This window comes from Emys orbicularis, chromosome 8 (genome assembly GCF_028017835.1).
Source record: "Emys orbicularis isolate rEmyOrb1 chromosome 8, rEmyOrb1.hap1, whole genome shotgun sequence".
NCBI classification, from domain to species: Eukaryota; Metazoa; Chordata; order Testudines; family Emydidae; genus Emys; species Emys orbicularis.
In genome coordinates, this window is record NC_088690.1 from 108,204,740 (window position 1) to 108,220,158 (window position 15,419).

General features: G+C 48.8%; 1 protein-coding gene across 2 annotated transcripts in view; it reads left to right on the plus strand.

Moving 5' to 3' along the window:
* Nucleotides 1–5,777: 5,777 nt before the first annotated feature.
* Nucleotides 5,778–15,419, plus strand: part of G3BP1 (G3BP stress granule assembly factor 1) — a 37,483-nt gene continuing 27,841 nt past the window's right edge. For both annotated transcript variants that reach the window (XM_065408908.1, XM_065408909.1), the window contains exon 1: nucleotides 5,778–5,886. The gene's annotated coding sequence lies outside the window, so the exon portion shown is untranslated. The remainder of the gene's footprint in view (nucleotides 5,887–15,419) is intronic.

The window sequence follows — 15,419 nt, forward strand, 5'->3', positions numbered from 1 at the left end:
TCCATCCAGCTGGCGCTCCCCTAAGCATCCTGCCGCCGGACATTGCTGTCACACAGCGCCTTTCTGTTCCCAGGTTTTGGGCAGGCTCAGGGCACGGTTGACCCACCATTTGTTACACAAAAGCTGTGTCTACACCAGAGAATAGAACTGCTCCTAAGGGACTCCCTGACGAGGAACCGCTTTAAGTGCAGCTGGCTGGCCTGCTGCATTCACACAGGTCACACAGGTCACGCTGCATTGTGCCTCGACCCTGCCCACCCACACTAGCGCTGTTCTAAACCATTCCAAGTGGCGGTGACTTCTGTGTAACAGTTCCTGTTCCTGGCGCGGCTTCTAGAAGTGGTGGATTCTGCGAGATTTTGCAATGCCACCACTGCACCAGAGGGCAGTAGCCAGAAACTCTACATGGAGGTTAACTGAATAGGGAGGACAAATCAAAAAGTGCAGGGCGAGGATTGAGATCAGAAGTTACTTGCTACTGAGAGAGAAAAGGTAATTGTGGGAGGACTGGAGTTCTCTGTTCATGCTGGGATTAAACTGGTTTAAAGTGAGCTGCCCTGCATTTAGACCTGCTGAAAGCAAATTTAATCCAAGCTATATTTGGCATGATGCATGTGCGCTATTTGGAGAACTTTCGTGGAGGACCCAATGTTTCATTAGGAACCAAATGGCTTTTAGGCTGGTAAATTTCTCTAGCATAGGTGAGACCCAAATGTAACCCCACACACTTACATTTCTCCTCCCTTTTCTACAGAGCTGTGACTGGGACAGTAAATCAGGGTTTGAACAATTTAGGATGAAGGGTGAATTTTTTTTTTGAGAGTAGAAGTCATGTTAGTCTGTATCCTCAAAAAGAACAGGAGTACTTGTGGCACCTTAGAGACTAACAAATTTATTTGAGCATAAGCGTCCGATGAAGTGGGCTGTAGCCCACGAAAGCTTATGCTCAAATACATTTGTTAGTCTCTAAGGTGCCACAAGTATTCCTGTTCTTTTATTTTTTTTTAAATAATGAAAGAGCTTTCACTCCTAATTAGGAAATGGATTAAAGCTGATGTCAAGAGCAGATGCTGAGAATCTGATTGGGTTTGGGGAAAGGAGACTTTCTCCCAGCTGAACTTGCTGGACAAACTGCTCCATAAGAATGTGTGTGAGAGACAGCAATAGAAGTACCTGCTAAAAGAAAAGAGATTTAAAAGGAGGGTGGGGGCGGGGGTGTTAAAGAAAGAAGTTGGTGAAACAATTGGGAAAGTTCTAATCAATGGTGGATACTTAACAGCTGTTGGGGAATTCCACCATCCTTAGTACAGAGCCACATGCACCCTGGAGATTAAAGTGGTAGTCCTCAGCACTGGAATAAAAAGGGTGCTGGTGGCTGGGAGAAGGTCTCACTGGTGGGGAGATAAGTGAGGATTAGATGCCTAATGGGCTGGAGGGAGCTGGCTTGGCTTGGTTGCTTCAGGAAATCATCCTTCAGCCAATGAGTTGTAAGAGGTTATTAAACTGTATAGGAGCAGAACCCTGACCAGCATGGGGTAGAGCATTGAGTGAAAGCCGGATAGGTGCTCTGGTTTTTCTGCTTTAGAATAGGTCGGGTGAAATGACAGACAAAAATCCAGCTGGGAACACTGGAATTGCAAGTACACCTCTACCCTGATATAACGCAACCCGATATAACGCGGTAAAGCAGCGCTCCGGGGGGGCGGGGCTGCGCACTCCAGCAGATCAAAGCAAGTTCGATATAACGCGGTTTCACCTATAACGTGGTAAGATTTTTTGGCTCCTGAGGACAGCGTTATATCGGGGTAGAGGTGTATCTCCCAAGCTCTGGCTAGTGAGCTGGTGGTTCCTGTCTTTGGCCCCCATCCCAATACACTGCATTAAATTAATCTTTTGAAGAAATGGAGTGAAAGAAATCTGCGTTGTAAATTTGAGAGTAGGGTGTGATGGGAAGGAGGTGCTGCACAGTGGGACTGAGAGGCATGGGCAGTGGTGTAGAGATTCCAGGATAATCGGTGTTGAAAGTGTGACAGATCAGGATTGAGATGCATTGGTCGAGCTGTCTGAGGAGCCCAGGACTGGAATAGAAAGGGGCGTGGCAGGTTGGATTAGATGAACTGGCTGAGCCGTGCATGGGGAGCTGAGGACTGGAATAGCAAGCCTGCTGCAGGGCAGGAATGAGGTGCGTTGGCAGAGCTGTGTGGGACAAGACAGGAAGTGCACTGTGTAGGAGGGAGTTACAGGCAGCAACTGACCACTGTGTGCCTGGCTCACCCCTCCCTTGTAAGAGCACCAAGCTTCAGTTGGATAAATAATCTGAATGGGGAGCGTCTCCTGCAGGCCCTTGGCCAGAGCAAGCTAAGTTGCTTCTTAAAGCAATTGTTCTTTGAATCAAGCTTAACAGCAGGTTCCAGTTGCCAGTCATGACTCTCACTGAATTAGCTGGACATGGGCCCACCTCAAGGGAGGCAGGGTGGAAGATGATACCAGCCTTGAGGCCCAGTAGCACAGGGGTCAGGACGGATGCCATTTCACTGCACATGAAAATGTTGTCTTGTTTCACTGCTGTAAAAGTAGGTGCTGATGTGATCGTTTTTATAAGAACGGGGGTTAATCGAGAGACCACGCTGCTGCACTGTGCCGTGTGCCTCTCTGAATCTGTATCACAAGTGTCCCAACTGTGGGGCTGGGAGAGGGGTTATTTTACACGGCTGTCCCTTGGCTTGTATTAAAGTCTGCAAAGGCCTTGCTACTGATTTATGAGCTGGCAGCTTGCAATGTGGCTCAGGATATAAATAGCAAAAAAAAAAAAGGGGGGGGGAATATTAATGCTGAGGATGGCATAATGCCAGCTGTAAATCTCCGTACAAGAGAAGAGGGGAAGAGGCTTACACAATGGCTTCTTAAAAGACTGCCCGCTAGGGGAACAAGAGGCATTATGTCCCTGCTATAGGGTCAGATGTTACCCTCGCTCTGACAACACCTTTGATTTAGTTGGTTTGCACAGGATGTAGGTGAAGGGAAATTTTGGTCCTTTGGAAGAAGAGTCAATTCGGTCCGAGCAATTGTCCGCCCCCTGTCCACCACCTCCACAGACTTGCTGAGGTACAGCAAAAACAAACACATGCTTTAGGAAACTGACCTCAAGCACTGACGGCTTTTACTTTGTTAAAGTAGGGATGTGATATGAAAGCTGCTGTTACCTTATGGGGCTCTTTAATCCTTTCAAGTGACGGAATGCAATGCGACTTGGATTTTATGTGATGGATCAGTAACTGGGCATCTCTTTCCACTTGGACAGTGATATTTTTAGGGTAGAGAACTGAAAAGGCAATGCAAAAAACCTCAACTCCAGGCTCATTTTGGTGACTTGTTTCTTATCAAAACTCTAAGAGCAAGTTTCAGGTGGATTGATTTCTCTATTTATTTCGGTAAGAAATTGTGAAAGAAGAATGCTAATGTACAAACAGGTGAACTAAGCTATTTGTCTTCTCATCCAGGTGCTCCTGCACTCAACTCTGTTTGAGGTGAGCATAGATATCCAGTCTGTGCTTTTCTCACTGATCATAGCGGGTGACCTTTACTGATCTGATATCCAAGCGGACTTGTCACTTGGGATGTTTGCTGGGAAATTCCCAGGATGGAGTTTGGTGTCTAATGGGAATGGATTTTATCATATTCCTATGCTGAAAATTCTTAAGAGCAGGCCCTTCCCTTTCCCAGTGGGTTAAGGGAGCAGTGAAGTTCGAGCACACCTGCCTCACAAGCTGGTAGGGCTTGGTAAACCCAGGGAGCCCTGGGTCAGAACCTTTTAGAGGATGCAGTATCAGCCCCAAGGGCGATGGCACTACTGAACCTTGATACTGAATTACACATTGTGACAGCCCCAAGGAACTAAATGGGAATGGAGACGATTTAGTGCTTTGCACAAAGTGGAGCAGCAACAGGACTCTTCCAGGGAGACTGGGATGGTGGGAAAAAGCACTGAGATACCATGATAATCAGTGCAGCACACGTGCCTAGATGAAGACAGGCGGCAACACCTGTGTGGGCCATACTGTGGTATGGAGACCGTGCGAGGCCTGGGCCCAGCGGGAGGCTGAGCGAGGCAGGTTCAGCGGGTGACTGGGCTGTGCTGGATCTGGAGGAGGCCGGGGCCCAGCGGGAGGCTGGCCGTGCAGGGGTCCGGAGGCTGAGCGAGGCGGGTTCAGCGGGTGACTGGGCCGTGCAGGGATCCGGAGGCTGGACGTGGTGGGTTCAGCGGGTGACTGGGCCGTGCTGGATCTGGAGGCTGAGCAAGGCGGGTTCAGCGGGTGACTGGGCCGTGCAGGGGTCCGGAGGCTGGACGTGGTGGGTTCAGTGGGTGACTGGGCCGTGCTGGATCTGGAGGCTGAGGGAGGCCGGGGCCCAGCGGGAGGCTGCCATGCTGGGGTCTGGAGGCTGGATGTCGCGGGGTCAGTGGGTGACTGGGCCGTGCTGGATCTGGAGGCTGAGGGAGGCTGGGGCCCAGCGGGAGGCTGGCCGTGCAGGGGTCCGGAGGCTGAGCGAGGCGGGTTCAGCGGGTGACTGGGCCGTGCAGGATCTGGAGGCTGAGGGAGGCTAGGGCCCAGCGGGAGGCTGGCCGTTCAGGGGTCTGGAGGCTGGATGTGGCGGGGTCAGTGGGTGACTGGGCCGTGCAGGGGTCCGGAGGCTGAGCGAGGTTGGGGCCCAGCGGGAGGCTGGCCATGCAGGGGTCCAGACGCTGAGCAAGGCGGGTTCAGCGGGTGACTGGGCCGTGCAGGATCTGGAGGCTGAGGGAGGCTAGGGCCCAGCGGGAGGCTGGCCGTTCAGGGATCTGGAGGCTGGATGTGGCGGGGTCAGGGGTGACTGGGCCGTGCAGGGGTCCAGACGCTGAGCGAGGCGGGTTCAGCGGGTGACTGGGCCGTGCTGGATCTGGAGGCTGAGGGAGGCTGGCCATGCAGGGGTCCGGAGGCTGGATGTGGCAGGGTCAGTGGGTGATTGGGCCGTGCAGGGGTCCGGAGGCTGAGCGAGGCGGGTTCAGCGGGTTCTCGGCGTGCTGGGCTCTGTGCAGATCCCTGGCTGTGTAGAGGGTCCCTTGGAGCCAAGGGGGCAGGGGCCACTGGCCTGGGCTGCTGCTGGGGCCCAGGAGGCTGGGGGGAGGCCTGGGCCCTGGTGCTGCAGGCTGGGATAGCCGTGGCAGGCTCAGTGGGCTTGCAGCAGCCTGGGGCGGGATGGGGAGCAGGCAGCCCTTCCCTCCAGCAGGGGGTGCGCTGTCTGCTGGCTGGGGAAGGGCAGCCCCTTTCTTAGTCGTGCGTTTCCCTTTAAGAGGCTCTAGTCTCCGGCCTGTCAGTCACGCCCAGTCATGCTCCCTAATTGGTTATCGCGCTCAGTGCCGGATTGAGTGCCGCCCCTATCTAAAACGGGGTTTACCTTGCTAGATTTCAAGGACGCCGCTGTACGGCTCAACCACGCTACTAGGGCATCTGAGTCCCCGCCTCCTCCAACTCTCACCTAATAGCGAGAGGTGCGTCGCCTCATTGGCCAGCGGGGGAGTCAGTTGAGCTTTGTCCCACCTCTGTGGCTGAAACTGCAACGTCTGTTAGCTGGTACTTACGTCGCTCACATTAACGGCCGCCTGCCTCAAGGCAGTGGGATAGGGTGGGTTGGCTGCCACTCAAACAAGTACCGCCCTTTTTTGCAGCACTGGCCAAACGGCGTCCGAGCAGGGAAGTGCGGCGCTCAGTGATTGGCTGGCGGGTTGCGGCGGGGTTAGGCTGCGCGCCGGATATATGTAGCCGGCGGGTGAGCACGCCGTTGCGTGAGGTCTTTCCATTCCCCAGCCGGCCTGTAGCGAAGCCTCCTGCTCCAGTCCCGCTCCGTCCGCAGGTAACGGGGGAGGGGGCCGGCCGCGGCCTCTCCTTCGGGCTGCTGGGATGGGGGCGGCTGCGAACGGCCTCACCTCCTTCCCGGGACGGTTGCGCCACCTCCCACTCCCAGCGTCACAGACACGCGCGGGCCGGGCTCGCCCAGGCCGGCTGAGCCGGGGGGCTCGGAGCTTCTTGGCGGGATGGGCAACAAATAGAGGGGAGGAAGCTGGTGTTATCTCCCCCCAGGCCCGGCAAAGTGTGTGGGGGGGTCTGTCCCCCGCGTCTGTGCCCCTGTGGGGAGCTCCAACGGCGGTGGCCCGTGGCTGTATGTCACCGGGGAGGGGGGTCGATGTGGTGTCTGTGGGAACGGAGGGGGCGGGGCTGTAAGTCACCGGTGGGGGGGAGTCGGGGTGGCGTATGTGGGAACGGGGGTGTGGGGCTGTAAGTCACGGGGGGGGAGTCGGGGTGGCGTATGTGGGAACGGGGGGGCGGGGCTGTAAGTCACCGGGGGGGGAGTCGGGGTGGCGTATGTGGGGACGGGGGGGCGGGGCTGTAAGTCACCGGGGGGGGGGAAGTCGGGGTGGTGTATGTGGGAACGGGGGGGCGGGGCTGTAAGTCACCCGGGGGAGGGGAGTCGGGGTGGTGTCTGTGGGAACGGGGGGGGGCTGTAATTCACTCGGGGAGGAGGACGGTGGGGGGGGGGGGGGCTCCCGCAGCTTCCTGACCTGCAGGGATCAGAGTGCCCCATGCACACAGGCCGGAGAAGGGGGCTGCCTGCGCTGTCTGTGGGGACAGTAAACCTCGAGCAGTTTGGGCTAGAACCGCAAAACCGTTTCACGAAGCGGTTCCTTTGCTTTGAAACCCCTTGTGTGTTTGGCATCATGGATGTGAACAGAACCTGCCTCTCGCCGTACGGAAAGGAGTGACGCTGTAGAAATGAGTAACCGTTGTTGGAACCGTGGACAATAGTGTTCTCGCTGAAAGCAAACATTTAAAAGGGGGAGGGGGAGTTCAGAGGAGGGACCCAAACAGAAGAGAACGAAACTTCATTGTGTAAGGCTAGATACAAAGCTGCAAGCTTTGTTCTGTGCTTTACGTAGCCTGTGTATTCTATCAAATATGTAAAATGCCCACATGAGGTAGCTAGGCTGCAGAGTTTCTTCCTGGGTTAAGGTGGCATGGAAAAATACCCACCCGTCGAGAGGATAATACTTGGCATTTGTGTAGCCTTAGTCACCTGTAAATCTCTGCATCGTACAAAAGAGGATAAGTTTCACCCCTCCTTTGCAGATGGGGTAACACTCTCCTCTCTGTGGCATTAAATGATTTATCCAAGGTCACACAGCAAGACAACGGTGGAGCTGGGATTAAACGCAGAACTGTGTATAGAATAGTGTGTCTGAAGAGCTCCCAGTCACTTGCGAGGCCCCAGACTGACTTGATTGTGAAAGCCCTACCTGTATTACTGTTCATCACTTTGGATGCCTTCCATAGAGTTAGTTTGTAAGATTGTACTTGGAATTACTGGTATGTGGATGTTATCTGTGTGGTGAGACATCTGCATTAAGCATTATGTATATAATGTATTCCATGTGAAGGAAGTGGCATCTTCCTATTTGGATGTGAGGAGTGTTTGCAGCAAACAGCTATGTTTCCAGTCTGCTATTTTGTCAGGCCTGTCCTTTCACAGACAAATGACTGCTTTAGGAAATGTAGAGGCTACCAAGCCCTGAACATTGTAACTTCTAGTTGGTATAAATAAAATCATTTGGAATGTATGTTAGGCCACTATGCATATCTTCTCAGCTGTGTTTCAGCTACTGAGGCTTACTTTCTCTAGAAAATTGCATCTTCTGTACACTAAATCAGTCACTTCACTTATTCATGGGCAAAAGGGGTTAAGAAAACATGCTAGGTTCTCAAATAGGATTTCAGGGAAGATGAGAGTAGACTGCATATTTGCTGACTGACTTAGATTCTCAGATGTATATGGCAGTTGTTGTTGACTGTGGTAGAATGTTCACACTTCACATCTTTCAGAAGATACTATGCATTTCTCTGACTTGAAGTAAAATCAAGTCATGACTTGCAGCAAAATGTCTAAAGTGCAGCTGCTTGTTCTACCCAGTTACACCTGAATGTCATATTAAGCTGCAAGTTTCCTTTAAGTAGTTGGATAACTAAAGAGCTGCCTGAAACAGAGCAATACTATTGTGTGTGGGGGGGGAATTCATACATCTATGTTCCCAGGTATCAGAAGTGTGCTTTAAACATTAAAATGTATCCCTCAGATTAATATGCCTTAAGAGCAATTTATAAATATCTTATAACATGTAAGCATGCAAAATATACCCATTTACTTATTTTCCTGTGTTAGAAGTTGCTAGAAAGTAATACATTTCAAGTCTCTTGATTAAATCGGTTATCATAAGGTCTTAGCTTAGTAGGAAGATGGGGAAACCTTCAGTGTCTGACTTGGTGATTTTACATTAATACTTAATGTAACCAACTTGAAAGCTAGAAGATGTGGCAAGTATTTTCCCTTTCTTTGCTTCCATGTGTTCTTGACATGCCCAAACTCCCTGGCAAGACATAAATCATTTGGCAATCTTTTGTAGGTGCCCTAATGTGGAATGACATAGCAAAGAATCCTTTGCATGCACCCTTTCATGGTCCCGGGCAGCTACAAAAGCAGCAAAACTAATAAAGGTACAAAAATAGTGTCTTATCGTGTCTGTTAGTGATAAGAGGACATTTTTTTTTTTGTATAATAGTTCACTAGTCCTCAATTGGCTATCTGTCCGTTCTGCTGCAGCCATGGTATCACTTTAGATGGTGACTGGCAAGGATAGTAATGACACAAATTTAAACTTTATCTGTTTTTAAAATCTACTAAAATTTCTGAAAATTAATTTTAAAAAGTCCATTATTTGCCTAGGAACTGTAGTCATGATGTTCTTATCTGTTTGTTAAAGTACCAAACCAGGCTACAAGCTCTCTCAGGGGAAATAACTAAATTCACTTTAGTCTCAAACTTCCACAAAGGTTGCTAGAAATAATGTGAACTACTTTAAAGACTCACTGTGTTGAGTTTACCTCCTTTAGCTCAGTGTTATCAAACAGCATTCTTAAGGCTGAAATTTAGACCAAAATAGGAAAAGGTTTTAACATTTCAGTTCATGCTGCAGAAAAACACCTCACAGGATGGCTTTAGCACATGTCACCTGCTGCAGATAGTTGAGAACTCTACTGAAAACACATGCTAATTGAGGTTGTGCTTTCCCCTTGCACATTGTGTATACCAAATTATACACAGGAACACTGGTTAAAGAAAGTCCCAGTTTAAAGGGCTAGTTTCTCAAACTATAGGGATAGTTGTTTGGTTTTTGGCCTTTAACCTTGGTGACTTTGAGCAAGAGCTGCTGAAATTGACACATGACAGGCCCTGTTGGATGAGTTACGAAACACTTGTAAACTAACTGCTGCAGCTTTCCAGTGACATAACCCAAGCCTTTTTCGCTGCGTATTTTTAAGTGACATGGCAGGTGGGAAGTTGAAGGAGAAGTCAGAAGGTGGATTAAAATGGAGTAGTTCTCAGATCTTATGACAAGTGATGCTGCCCTGTGCATGTATGTGTCAGCTACTGCGTTCCTTGCACTTCATCTTTGGTGTCATTTATGTAATAAGACTTTTTTCACAAAGTATGGGCATGTGTACAGTTATTGACATGCATTTTAATTGACTGATTGGTATTGAAAATCTTTAGCATTGCATTAAAATATCAGTCAGAATTGTTTCAACTAAAGCTGCTGTGTTGGAAATGTCTCCAGCTGCCTTGACTAGGAAAAAAGAGAGGTCAGATATTAAACACAAACTATTAAATGAATGCATCTGATACTACAGCAGGGGTTCTCAAACTCTTCTGAATCATGCCCCCCCCCAACTTTTAAAAATATTTTTGGAGCCACCCCCAATATCCTACACATTTGGAACGATATGCTTAAGATTACCCTTTAAAATCACCCTCTTAACTTTGGTCACTATCTTGCATCTTCGGTCGTATCCCACACCACTTTGGTTCCAATTTAATTTATTAGTGCTATTGTGCTAACTATTAGATGAAGGAAAAAACAGTGTTATGCACTGTGAAGTTACCCAGGGTACAATCTGAACTGATGAACAGCTGTCTCTACTCAGTTCTCCAACATGGGGAGCCTTTTACATTGCTTTGCTCTGAGAGCTACCACTCCTGGTCTGCTCAAACACAGTCTCTAGCATTTTACTCCCAGTTGTATTGTGTGAGTGCTATAGCCAGCCCCTCATGAATTACACTGCAGAACAAGACTAGGAAATTCCAAGTCACACACTTCTGGGGAAAGTCTGGGTCTTATACTATCCAGCTCTCTCCTGGACAATGCATGCTCATGTAAAATCTGTCATTTTATTAATAGAAAATGATCTGCACAAATCCAGTTATCCCAAATGGGGTTTCCTAAACATACTGTTTTAAATAAAACAAATTTAATAATTACAGATGGATAGATTTTAAGTGACTACAAGTAAAATGCAACTAATGCCTAACTTAACAAGCAAAGTGAATTCAAAGCAAAGGTCTCTCACTACATTTTTCAGTCTTGCTGGCTGAATGTCTTTCAGTCAGAATCCCTCCCCCATTCCAATGCTGCTTCCTTGTTCCTCAGGTCTTGTCAATGCTGTGGATAGAGAGAGAAAGGAAGAGAGAATTTGGGGCATCTGCTCTCCCTTTTAGTTCTTTCTCTTCAAGAATCATCCCCAGCTGAGGTCCAGGAGACAATCTGTGATGAGAGCCCCAATCTGTTTTTGTCAAAATGTAGATTTCTCTCCCCCTCCTACACCTTCTTTCCTGCCAAAGAACAGCCACTCAACCATGCGATGGTCCACCAGACGCCATTTGACACCTGACTGAGGTGTCGGCCACCCCCTGTCTCCGTGGAGCTGGCCCACGACTGCTCTCCAGACCTGGAACATGTCCCAGCAACATCACAGTAGAATTCCACAACACTACACACAATGCTGCCATACACATCCCTCCAGGACAACAATGATCACTCTCAAATGATCTCACAAGGCACATCCTGCACAAAATTTATCATAATCTTGTAAAAGGGGTGAATATAGGGTACAGACTGTCACACACCCATTTCAAAACTTCTGGAATCCTGTTTTCAAATGGCAAAAACATTTTTTGCATGTCTAAAGTCATGCCAGCATTGAAGTGAGGACAAGAGCAAGATGGTCAGGATAACCTGCTTTTTTTTTTTTTTAAAGTGTGCATGTTGCCTAACATACTAAAACGATTTTTCCATATGTTTGTCCAATGCTAATTTTGTCAATCTCTCTTAGCATTCATACTTAACTCTAACATTTGTATTGCTACTTAGTTCCCTCTTAAAGTGAAATCTGAGGGGTTACTTGTGTTAACAATAAAACAGGACTGAAATAAGACCTGTGTCTATATTTAGAAGAAGCTGCAATGGCCCAATGAATCCAGATGGAAAAATTGTGGACCTATTGATGAATGATTTTTCTTCTCTTCATTGAGCCATTGAAGCTGCTCTTGACTGTCAAAACAACTGGTTATTATGGCAATAACCTAGCAATAGCCACTCTCACTTTGGTTGGTTGAGGGAACTGCAGAAAAGGTACAAATACTGAAAAAAGCTGACTTATAGGAGTATTGAAGTACTTAAATTAGCACATGGTACACAGAAAATATTGACTATCTTAATAAACTGATACCTCATGCTTCTAGGCTCAAATATCTTGTGAACTTTCAGGACTAGAAACACTAGAGCAGGGGAGGCAAACTACGGCCCGCGTGCCAGATCTGGCCCGTCAGGGCTTTCAGTTCAGCCTGTGGAATTGCCAGCCCCATGGCGCAGCAGGGCTCAGGCAGGCTGCCTGCCTGCCCTGGCCCTGGCTCTGCACCGCTCCTGGAAGCGGCTGGCACCACGTCCCTGTGGCCCCTGGAGGCAGAGGGCTCAGTGCGCTGCCCTTGCCTGCAGGCACCGCCCCCCGCAGCTCCCATTGGCCTGGAACGGGGATCCACAGTCAATGGGAGCTTTAGGGGTGGTACCCGCAGGTGAAGGCCGAGCATGGTGGAGCTGCCTGTCCTGTCCTGTCCTGCCCCACCCCACCCCCAGGAGCCACTGCTGGACATGCTGGCCACTTCTGGGATTTGGCATGGGGCCAGGGCAGGCAGGGAGCCTGCCTTAGTCCTGCTGCGTGCTGGTGCCACCCCGGAGCTGCTCGAGGTAAGCAGTGCTGGGTCGGAGCCTGCACCCCTAACCCCCTGCCCTGAGCCCCCGCCGCACCCCTCCTGCACCCCAACCCCTTGCCCTGAGCCCCTTCCTGCACACTGCACTCCCTCCTGCACCCCAGCCCTACATTCATGGCCCTGCATTCAATTTCCCCACCCAGATGTTATACCCGACCAGGGCTGGCTTTGGCTTTTTTGCTGCCCCAAGCAAAACAAAAAAGACAAAAAACAAACCTGCGGAGCGGCAAAGCGGGGGGAGGGGGGTGAACCTGCGGGGCGGCCGGAGCCAGGGTGCAGGGGGACTCCCTGCGCTGCAGATGTGCCCCACATAGCGGGGGGAGGGGAAGGGAGCGGGGGGAGAGAGACGGGGGGTGGCCAGGGCTTCAGCGGGGCGCTCGCCACGCGGCCCCGACCAATGCGCTGCCTGCTGGGAGGGCGCCGCTCCGGTCGGCGGGCAGGGAAGGACGTGGACTGCCCTGCTGGGCTTGCTGTAGACCTGGCACCGGCTGGGGCAGACGGAGTGCACAGCCCGCTCCCAGCAGGGTGTTCCCCTCATCCGCACTGCTGCCCACTACAGGGCGGCCGGAGCAGCGAACCCCCCCCCCCCAAAAAAAATGGCCGTGCCGCCCTAGGATTGGGTGGAATGCCGCCCCTTAGAATCTGCCTCTCCAAGCACAAGCTTGCTCGGCTGGTGCCTGGAGCCGGCCCTGCACCTGACTGTCATATTAAACTGCAAGTTTACTTTAAGTAAGCTTTAGTTTGCCCACCCCTGCACTACAGAATCAATGCAAATGGTTTTAGGATCAGTAAACTTCTGCAGGCACTGGTCCAGTACCACAGATCAGAAGTTTCCTATGCCTGAACTAGGACCAGCATTTTGGGTGGGGGGATGGGAGAGGGCATTGTGTCCTAGGATTTTACAAAACCTAATGGTAATTCAAATTTCTATGAATTTTCTGAAGCTTTTACTCTGTGTATTTAGAAGGCAAGTAGGGTTGGAGATCTGCTTTCATGTTGAGTTTACAGGCAGATGTGCCAGTAAAAACAAACATTACCCAGTAGTGTTTGCAACACATGGTACAACCTTGTGCTAGTAGCAGGAGAACCTGAAAGTGAAACTGCTTAGTCCATGGTACATCTTATTTTGGACAAAAAGTACTCCTGGGAGAATTTGCCTAAAAATTCTGCATACAGTATTTTAAAATTCTACATATTTTATATATCAAAATAACACAGAATAATGGGGCTCCCGCTGCCAGGCAGGAGTACTGGGGAAAAAAATAAAATTCTGCAGGAAACATTAATTCTGTGCAAATTATGCATTACGCAATGGTGCAGGATTCCAGCAGGAGTTTTAAAAAAACAAATAAATGGTGAAATAAACTGGGTCTGAATTTTTTTGTCTAGAATGTAAGTAAAATCAAAACCATCTTCTCTATACCAAGCACTCAATTTTTAACTCGCATGGTGTCCCTTTATTTGACCCCCTTGTATCCAGATCTGCAAGGGTAAATTTTAAAACTTATTACCTTCTGGTGAAAATAATACTAAATAGATTAGTTCTTTTTTGAGACTGGTTCTTGTGTTCACCTGCTGAGTGATGCTTCTTGTTGACTCCAGCAATATAGGGAAGCTAGCTTCCAACCTGTTGTATATTGCTCTGAAAAAGTGAAGAACTCTGTGTAGGTTAGTCCTTGTTCTTTCACAGAAATATTATAACCCCCCAATACCCCTAGTATCTCCAGCAGCACTGTATAGCAATGTGGTGTTTGGGCCAGGGTATGAAAAACTTACTAGATACCTATTAGGCAGAGAACATTATGAAATGTCATGAAGCTCAGTCAGTGGGGTCCAAGGGCAACATCTTAATGAGAAGCCTTGAGCCCTGCTATCCTCAGGTGCTGATGATGGGAGAAAGTTGGGATTTCTACCAAGTTTCCCTCCCTGAGCCCTACTTATGTGGGACTACTTTTTTAATATCTGCCTTTAGCTAGTAGGTGTGGTGATAGAGTGAAAGCTGCACCCTCCCATGCTCCTAGCTGCAGGTAGGGTAAGCATTTATTTATTGATTGGTCTGTTTAATTTCTTCCCTGCCAAGAGCTTCTCGTCTTCTCTGAGGGGTGCAGGTCTCCACTACTCTATCTTCTCCTTCATATTCTGGGGTTTCTTCTCTTATGAACATCCTCCTGTGCCTGCCTCTATAGCATGAAATTAACATTCTTGATCCACTACTGCTCTGATTCTAAATAGCAGCAACCAAAAGCACTAGTTAGTTTAGCTCTTGCTGGTTGGCAAAACTATGAACCGCAGCAGAGGCACTGGATTTTGTCTACAAACTGGCTGACAATGCTCCATCTATTTACTGTTGGTTCGCCTTCGGAAAGGTTTATTATCAACAATGAGACTAGAAATGTAACTTCTGCAGAATACAAGTCATTTAAGGAGTTTGTGGCTTATTTATTAGTATTGTGTAGAGGCCTGTGTGGAAAGGTTTCCCCTCTGCCATTGGCAAGTGGTGGAGAGTGAGAGAGTGTGTGTGTGTGTGTGTGTGTGTGTGTGTGTATATATAATGTGTGTGTGTGTGTGTGTGTATATATATATGTGTATATAAAATTTCCAAGTATTGGTCTGGGCAATGCTAACTTTAAACTTAATTTTGAGCTGTTTTGCATGTTTTTTACACGTGAACTTTTTAGCATGTGTCATTGAGCAAAAAAGTTGCATCCCTCTAAAAAAATTTTCTGTGTGGTACAAAGTGGATTTTTCAAGGACTCTTTTAAAAATTTAGATGTTTTCCTGTCATGATGGTTTGGCTATATTATTTCAACTGGGAAATATGCCTCTGGTTCAGACCTCTGCCCCCCAGCTGCTATAGTACATCACTCATATATAATGTTTTTCATCAGATTTTCAATGCTCTCTACAAAGGAGGGAAGTTGTTATCCCCATTTTACAGATGGGGAAACAGGAGCAGAGAAGTGAAGTGACTTGCCCAGGATCAGGTAGCAGTCAGTGTCAAAGCCTGGAATAGAACTCAAATCTCCTGAATCCCAGTCAATTGCTCTTTCCAGTAGGCTGTGCTGCCACCCTTCCATAAGTTATGTGGCCTCCCTTCTACAACCGTGACTAGAGTTTATTGCAGACCTAGTGCATGGCTGGCTGAAATGAGTCCATTTTTGTTAGGTACAGCTACATTTTTGAATTAAAATGTCCTTTAGTAATCATAATCCACTTAATTGTATTAGCACTGTACA